The following is a 9,609-nucleotide window of genomic DNA, read 5'->3' as shown; positions in this document are numbered from 1 at the left end:
TAGCATCCGCAAATCATATGTAAATGTATTCAATGTTCGTTTTGCTTTTGAACGTACAATATACTCCCTCCGATCCTTTCTAGTTTACATATAAGTTTTATGTGTAGTCAAAGTATCTCTACATTGATCAAACTTGCATAAAAAGTATCAACATTCAACAACGCCCAATCAATATTGTTAGATTCGTACGTACTCCTAGATTTATATTCAAACAAAGTTGGTTTCCAATTTGTTTTCAACAATGTGAATGTGCTTGTTCTCGCGCATGCTCTTCCTACTAGGATTTCGCCATGTATAGCCAGTCCAATAGTAACTTTTTTAAGCTCCCTGTCCAATAGTACTAGTGGAGTACTGACAACATCTGTAGTAGAGTATGAAGTGGTCATAGTACTCCCTCCTTCCATTTATATATGGCCTAAGAGCAAGTCTAATAAGGTCTGTCAGCAAGCTATAAGACTTGTCATGTCATTAAAATCCCACTTAGAGGAGTGAGAAGAGAGGAGAGAGAGTGAAGCGGGCTCTTATTCTACAGCCCGACTATAACACATAGATCAAGAAAAAATAGTATGCATGCAACTCTCTTCCAATCATATACCTTGCTCATGCAAATATTAAATGCTTAGAGCCAATCTAATAGCCATTCTAAGAGACAACTTACATGGCACTTTTACCTATGTGGAGGAGAGAGATGTGAAAAAGTAAGGGGAGTGAGCTCTCATGCAAGAGCCTAGCTATATACGAATTCCTAGGTAAATACAATAAATATGAAGAAAGAGATAGAGAGGAGATGGAAAAAAGTACTAATACAATAGCCAACCTTATATATTTTTTGCGGGAAATAGCCAACCTTATAGCCCACACTATTGTACGAGTGCATATAGATGATGGCTATAGATGACATGGCAGTTCCTTATAGCCATCGGCTGGCTATATTATTAACCACGCTCTAATGCGTTTTTCAAAACCGCCTTTGAATATTGACAAGATTAATAGTACATGAGATGTATAATGTGAAAATTATATCATTGGAAGCTCCTTTCACGTACGAATTTGACTGTATGCTGTGTAAGTTGCATGTCATATAGTATTACTCTAACATTTGGTCAAAGTTAGCCTCGAAAAACACATTAGGCCCTGTATAGTAAATGGAAGGAGGGAGTAGTAGTGGAAGTGGATCCTCTGATGTAGGTATCCCTACCTTACCCTCCCTTTTGGTCACTTACTGGCGGACCCCATGCTTGCTAGGCCCCGCATGTCGGTTACACAATGGGTTCGGCCATGTCAGGGGATCCTAATCCGTAGTATACTCCCTCTGATTTTATTTACTCCGCATAAAACGGAGGGGTGGTATTATAAATGACATGGGTGGGGGAGGGGGAGGGACGTCGGTTTGCTCTCAATTGCGGTCCCACAAGCGGGCGAAAACGCAAGACGAAGCGCGTTCCATTCGGTGAACGACGTCGAGGGTCCAGCGTGCCGGGCTGAAACGCGAACGCGACAAGAGAAATGTATAATCAAAACCGATTGACTGGTCGTCACCGGAACCACTATTCACACCAGAACCTTCGCTGCTCGGCCTACGCTAGCCACTGCCCCAAAACCACACCTCCTCTCCAGCCCATTCCCCCACCTTTGAATCCCCTAGCCCGCATCAAGCATTCCCTAGTTCGCCGGAAAGCCATGGTGCGCCGCAAGATCACGTACTACAAGATGCTGACGCCGGAGCGCCGCAAGACCTCTGTTCCCAAGCTCGCTTTGCGGCAGGCCAATCCCCGATTTCTCTGGAGCCAAGCTACGAGGAGGAGGAAGCCGATCAAATGTTCATGGCGGAGGTCAGGATGCAGAAGGCCCCCGATGGGTATGAGACGATGAACGTCGACTTCGTGCCGACGTCCGGGTCCCCCATGGTGCAGGCGGACCAGCGGTTCAACCTAGCAATACTAAAGGAGGACTGGGAGGCAGAGGCTCAACTCAACGTGGAGCGTGCGCATGCCGCTGCCATCGAGGCTCTCCTGCAGGCGGAACTGGATGTCGTGGATGTGAACCAGGCGGCGGAGGCCCAACTCGATGCGGACCGCACGGATGCCGCTGCCATTGAGGCCCTCCTGCATGCGGAACGGAATGTCCTGGACTTGAACCGGGCGGCGGAGGCTCAACTCGACGCGGAGCGCGCGGATGCCACTGCCATCGAGGCCCTCCTGCAGGAGGAACCGGATGTCCTGGACATGAACCGGGCGGCGGAGGCTCAACTTGGCACGGAGCGCGCGGATGCCGCTGCCATCGAGGCCCTCCTGCAGGCAGAACCAGACGTCCTCGACTTGAACCGGGCGGTGCTCTCATCCGTGCAAAGTGCCCGCATGCTCCGCGTGAATGAGTAGCTGGAGGTCGAGGACAACCACGGTGTGCAGACACACGTCGGCAGGTACGGCTGGTTCGCGCCAACAGCCAAAGACGACGAAGCCGTCTTGTTCCGGAAGCAGTGGTAGTTTTTCTTTATGTTGTTGTTTTTAGGGATCTTTTGCTGTGTAAAAACATATATTGTTATGCAAGTCGCCTGACTTTCACCATTTGGGTTAGTCTACCAATTCAGGCGGTTGGATGAATATCCTACGTATCCTAACCCTTCTTCCTCACCTCTTCCAACAGACCACCGCACGGGCCATACAGATCCTCCCCAACATGCGGTTGGATAAACATAATGTATGCACGAAAATTATCTGTCAGCAGTAGCATTGTCAGTGAGCGTGCGTTCCCTTGGTTGGGTTTGCGGCGTGCAGGATGGACTGTGTGAGGGTGCGGTGCGACCGCGGCGTGCAGGAGCGACTCTGTGAGGGTGCGGTGCGACCGCGGCAGCCGTGTGCAAGTTTACCTCCTTTTCATTTTGAAAATTTAGGCAAGCTTGGCAAAACTGTGTGGCGAAGTTTGGCAATGCAAGGCTTAGACCCAAACAAGATACAAGTACGTACTTACTAGGAGTACTAGTGTTAAAAAAGAAAGGCGGGGTTTTCCTTCACGGGATTAATCGATACAAATCCTCGTTTGACGTGTCAATTAATCCGTATTTTTTCTCCAAAGCCCAAAGAGCTAACCATCTCACTCCTCATCGCTTGATTAATGCAGCGCCATGCAAACCAACCTTATCTCTTCCGCATGCATGCAAGGGTATATTAATGTCCTTGGTTGCTAGTACGAGGCAAACCCCATCAATTTTGCCTCGATCAGTGTTAGTGGCCTTTTGCAAATTGTAATTTTGATATACTGGCCTCCTGTACAAAAAATGGTGGCAGTAACTATTTGACTTCCTTCCCATTGCAGTGACGTTGACGATATCTCGAACGTTGTGGTTTGGCGAAGTGCGTTCGATGGAGAACACCATTGAGGGAGACCACGGTAAGTCGTTCGCAAGTGCTGCGTGCAAGCCGAGACAACCACCTTATTTGCATCCAGGAAGGACCCATAAATGTATTAGTACTACTAGTATACACAATAGCATCGTCCGTCCAGCTTAGTGTGGTGAGGTGGTTTCTTGAAGAAGACAATGGAGAAGCGGAGTCAGCGAAGAGTGAAATGATGGTTGCTTCGTCCGTGCTTTGTGATTTGACGCCTCACTGCTTTGTGATTTGTGATATAAGGGATAGGGGAGTAGACTCTGTGCTCTATGCTGTACATGCGTCCAAGCACGGGAGAAAGAGCACAGACGTTGCATTTTTCTATGCCTTCAATCAATCAATCAGGGAGCTTCGGTTCCATCTTTTTGGCTTTGGCAGCACCGTCCAAAATGGTTCCCATTGATGCCAAAAGCTCTTTTCACATTTGGCTACACATTGTGGATGCCCTTAACCGTACCACTTGGTTTTGCTCTTGTGTGCTATCTATACAAATCTCAATTATATTGATCTAAAAAATTATATAATCAAGATTAGTAAAAAGGAGGTGATTTCGCCGCGCGGATGGCGGGGGATGTTTCTTATTTTTAGAGGACGTTGGCCTGGCAGTTTGCTGACATGCAATCCCACGTGTTAGTGCTTTACCAAGCCGATTCGCGTCCCACATGAGGCAGAACAACGGCAGAAGCAACATGTGGTTAACTTGTAGAAGATGAGGGAGAAGCAGATTCAGCAACGAGTGAAATGATGGTTGTTTCATCCCTCCAACTTATTTTTGAGCATTATTACTTTGTACCTCCAACTTAACTGGAGGAAAGGTTCAACCTTGTGATTTTACGCCTCATTGCTCATTACTATGTCGGCGCCATGACTTGGTGCTTCACCCCTGCTGCTCTGCACTGTATTTCGGTATGGCACGTGGACCCGGTAGCTTGATGTCCCACATGTCGGTGAAAGGGACTAGAACCCTTATGAAAGCGAGTGCTCCACTCTTACGATGGAGGATATATATATAGTACTATAGTACTATAATTTTGTTTTTTCGCACGATCCAGCGATACAAACCCGATTAAACAGGAAAGGGCGGGATTTTTCCCGTGCGGTATATGATTCTGGCCATACATTTCACAGGCAATTTTAATGTATGCAAATTGAATAATTAAGTAACAATATGATATCTAGTATAACTAAAAACACATATGATTTATTGAGTTAGAGTGTAGTAGTAGTGTTGTATTGCGTAGGTGTTAGATGTAACATGCGAGAACGTGTAGAGATGTAGTTTTGGAGGGCCTACAGAGAGAAAAGCATAATACGGTCAACGAACTTCAGAATACGCTCATTATGGTCACTATATACGTTTTGCAGTGATTATATGGTCACTTGCTCACCGTTCAGCATCGGATTGCACTCTGTTGACCGGCCAAATAGTCTGCATGGCACCATGTTGAGTAGTTAAATTGACCACGTTCCTTGTGGGTCACACCTGTCAGTTTGCATAGGAAAAAGGTCAGATAAACATAAATTTACGTAGGCGCGACAAGACTCCAACATGTGCGCGGAAATCACCTGGTTGTGTATGTGTCTATCAGGGTCTAATGTGTGAGCATGCATGTGTAGGTTGAGCAATTGAGCGTGAGAGTGTGTGTTGGTCATGTGGTGTGTGCATGCATGCATGCATGCATGCGTGTGCGCGTCTGAGTGTTGCATGTGTGCGTGGCTACGTGTGTACGTGTGAGTGTTGCGTGCGTGCGTGGCTGCATTTGATCGTGTGAGTGTTACGTGCATGAAGTTCATGTGCATGCATGCGTGTGTGTGTATAATCACCACACCAGCTCCTGTGTTAAAACAGACGGCTCAGCATACCAATACAAGGCCACCTTGTCCAATGTGCCCGCGGTCATGACTTCGGACCACCGTCCAATATTTGTTTGTCATTTGTTTTCATTCTTACTAGCAAGATGCCCGTGCGTTGCACGTAACATCAAGATGCATTTGTATGACTAGTTTATCTTGTGAGAGAAAAGGATGAACGAGGGAAGGCCTTATTTGCAAATGTGGAGAGGTGTGTGGGTACCTTTTTGCAAAATTTCCATAGTTTCCTTCCTATCCGTCGGATATAAATCGGACGGCCTATATTGCAGGATGGCAGGCACACCATCATCACCAACTCGGTTTTTTGTAAGAGTGTAGAGTAGATACAAGCCGACAGGTGGGCCCAATGGTAGTGAGATAATGTGATGCAACACTAGAGCTGGTCAACTAGTCGTGTCTTGAGCAAATACAGAGTTGTATGGTGAGCCCATGACTGTATAATAACCACAAAATGTAAATGGTGGCCGTAATGAGTGGATTCTGAAGTCCAATGTATGTATCCTGCTTTTGCTTCAAATACAATGACTGTCACTTTATATATCATGAGAGAAAGATGAAACATGCGTGAATGTGCTGGGGGCTTACTTTTAGAGGACCTGGATATAGTTTGTGTGCATACATGAAAGGGGCGTAGAGGGGGTGTATGCGATGGAGAGAGAGATGCTTTTCGTTTATCTTTATTATGACTAACTTTATATATAGTATAAAGATATGAAAATTCACAGTGCGGAATAAATATCATTGTGGGCACCATGCAATGCAAATTAACGTTCATACTCCTCCATATAACTTTGTAATGTTTTATATATGTAGAAATTCTAATTTTTTTTGGCCACACTTTTATTTAAAAGGAATGTTGTATGCGAAAGAAACGTGAAGAGAGGGATTTTTAGATCAATGGGGTATGTGATGTAACATGTGTGAATGTGTAGTTGATGTATTTGGCAGGGCCTAGAGATGCATGTGTGTGCATTAAGTATTCAATAGAGGCATGGATAGAGGGGCCGGCGGGGGGAGGGGTGTGTGGGAGAGATAGCATGATAAATGAGAGAGGTCTAGAGAGAGAGAGACGAATATGATGTCACGACAAGAGATTCCCTTGAGTGTGTATATGCAAGGGGGGAGGGGATAGCGGCACGAGGAGAATTTTCTTTTGTGTGGTGTCTGTGTTGGTATGTGTGGGTGTGAGAAGATAACGAGACCTGGGGGTAGAGGATGTGTCACCGCATGAGGTCCGGTGGGTCGAGGTGAGGTCTGTCCTGCGCCATATTGGTCGGCCCGTGACGCATTTAGGGAGACCCATGGATGACTAGTCGTACAAGACAAAGATAGCAGAATCGTGAAGGACTTTGTGTCCATTGACAAAGTCGGCTAGTACTTGTAACCCTAGGTCCTCGGACTAAGGTAACCCCTTATCTCTGATATTACTATTCATCCAACCAAACTTTAAGGGGCATCCTACGGAATACTCTACTAGAACCATACTCGTCGATTAGGAAGAGAGGTGTGAGACAATGCGTGAGAGACAGGCCTAAAGATAATGTGCATACAGGAGACACGTAGGCAGGTCTATGTATATAGAAAGGGTCGATGGGATTGTGTGTATGCTTGTGTGAGGAAGAGAGCTTGTGATAAAGGTTAGTGAAAATAGTCATAAATGGTTACGAGAGGGAGGGAGCGTTATATCGAGAGCATGTCTGCGAGAAAGACACCTCGGGAGAGAGTGTGTGAGAATGTGTCAGAGACCGCCGATGGAGAGTGAAACTACACGTAAAAGACTGATGTACACATTGATTAAAGATATAAATTATATCCAACTATTAGGATGGGATCATGATATTTGCAATTCGCGTCAGGAACGGTGATTGATCCATCAGATATCTAGATTCTATTGAATTTGAGCATGTCTATGTTATTATTCGACATAATTGATCCACATAGTTAGTATTTTGAACTCCAGACAATGCATCGCTTTAGAAATCGAATATAAACGCGAGTATAGTTCAAGTTGTGTGTGTAAAGCACATTATACATATGAAAGTTACACAATGAACATTATAATAGCTAGCTATGAACTAGCATACATTTGAAATCAACTTAAGGTGGTTTTAAAAAAATCAAATTCAACATGAATTCCTTCAATTATTTGAATTCAATATCATGGCCTTTGTAAATCATACCTAAATTATGGGGGCACCAATCTTTGCTCCTATTTTGTACATAATAGCATATATAGTCGTGTACAAAATAGATTCAAATTTAGCTCCTCCGTTCCAAAATAATCGTAGTTATAGGATTTTCAAGTGTCAAAATTTTAAAAAGAAGCGGATAATTTAATGAGGTTTTCAAACATACAAGGTCAAATTTAACGTTGTCTATTTAGGTCAATCCTCAAAGTTCAAGAGTACTCTAAACATGAATGCTTCTATTTCAAAATTTCGAACGAAGCGCCAAAAGAGCCTCTACTCGCCCGAAACCGTGTGAGACCAATGTTTGGTAGTAGAAGGAAATTACTTTTCTAGCTCCGACTCGTGAAACCTACCGGCCCGATGTCCAAAGGTCTAAACCGGGGTAGGTTTGTAGCTTCATCTAAACGCCACACAACCGCCTCCGAAAAACATTCATACACAATGGCCACCTAAGCACACATGCGCGCGACCGAAATCGCTCCCGCCCACTATTTGGGACACCTGGGATTACCATCCTACCCCGACCCATAGTTTGTCCAAAATTTAAGAGGGGGGCAAAGTTTGTACTTTCCCCAAATTTCAAACAAGCACGTCCCATCTGTTCAAAAAAGCCAAAAACAAGCGCTTCCCAGACCGAAACATGGTTCTCCCTTAGCTCCCCCCACCCCCGCCCCCTGTCCGATTCCCCATTCGTACTCTATGGGCGCCAAAACTACCTCTCCACCAACCACGAAACCCTGGCATCCTCCGTCCGCCACCCCATCCCACCCATCAACCACCGCCCTCCTCCATCACGCTGGAGCCGATACCCCGACATCGTCGTCCACCGCAACCTCAACCGCAACGCCCTCCACGGCTAGTAGTTTAAGCCGAGGCCGAGCCGTCCGTACCTGAGCCAGTTCAACCACGCCGTCCTGCGCCTCACCGCCACCGCTCCAACTTCGCCACCGTCCACCGCACGGGAGCTGTTTCTGCTACGCCGTCGTTCGCCGCCTCGGATCTGCTTCCCCTCTGCCGACATATGGCCACGGCAACACAGTCAACAATTTGGCCATGGGTTTGTCCAAGCCTGCACCCTCCTCCAAAACATTGGTTCCCCCGGCAAAAAGAATATGATCAGTGCGACATATGGAGGAGGCCACACTGGCAACCGGAAATGGTACTTCTCTTCCCTTATTCGTGCAAATCATACATGTCTGCTTGCACGATATTCATCCCACATAAGACACTAGTTGACCGCTTCTTCTTGATACTAGATGTTCCTAGTAACTCATGATGCACAAGGTTTCTCCTCATATACTATTTAACCTTAGCTAGAGGTCCGTCCCCCTGGATTTCAATTCCTGGTCAGTTGATTTCCAATTAACGGAAGCATTCCCCGACGTAACAGGTGCTAGTCTGCCTATTACGTCGGGGAAGCAGTGCCTCGGTGTTTATCTTATGGGGGTGTGGGGCCTAGAGCTACTGGCGCCCGATTTGGAGGTAGGCCGGGATTAAAGGGATGGCCTGGGGCGCAGCCAAGCACGGCGATGGTGTGAGGTCGAGGGGAGGGCGGGGAGGCGGAGGCAGGGGCTGGGCCGGTGGTCGCTGGCGGTTCGAGAAAGATCATCAACAGTGACTGGCGGGAGGTAGACGAAGGCCATCTTCCCGTTCCTTATAGATCGGATGGTTCATAAAAAAAATCGACTAACCTATTTATTTTTAGTCATTTGTTATCTTGATAGGACCACAAGTGGTGGTGTGCTGGAGGAGTACCTGCATTTCCTGTGCTCATATATTACAAAATCGTATGGAGTAGAGTCTAATTTTGTTTGCCATGCAATGTTGTAGAGCTATCATATGTCTTTGTCATTTATTTTTCAGCCACCTGCTATCTGCTACTTTTACAGTGCACTAGTTCTGCACACGCTTCACCCATACTCTCACTATAGTTTTTTTATGCAAGGGTATTTCAGGTTCTGCTGCCTTGAGAGAAGCAGAAAAGAAAAGAGAGAAGTCGCTCCAGCATCGTACGCGGATAGGCCAGACACATTTCAGCCTTATAAAGGGTGCAGTGTCAGCAGATGGAGATGGTAAACGTAGCTCTGGAGTTGATGACCTCGCTCGCAATGAACCACCATCCTAGGTACTTGCTTTAACTTCGTGGTGTCATATGTGGT

The sequence above is a fragment of the Triticum aestivum genome, chromosome 5B, assembly GCF_018294505.1.
Source record: "Triticum aestivum cultivar Chinese Spring chromosome 5B, IWGSC CS RefSeq v2.1, whole genome shotgun sequence".
Taxonomy (NCBI): domain Eukaryota; kingdom Viridiplantae; phylum Streptophyta; class Magnoliopsida; order Poales; family Poaceae; genus Triticum; species Triticum aestivum.
This window is presented reverse-complemented; position numbering follows the sequence as displayed.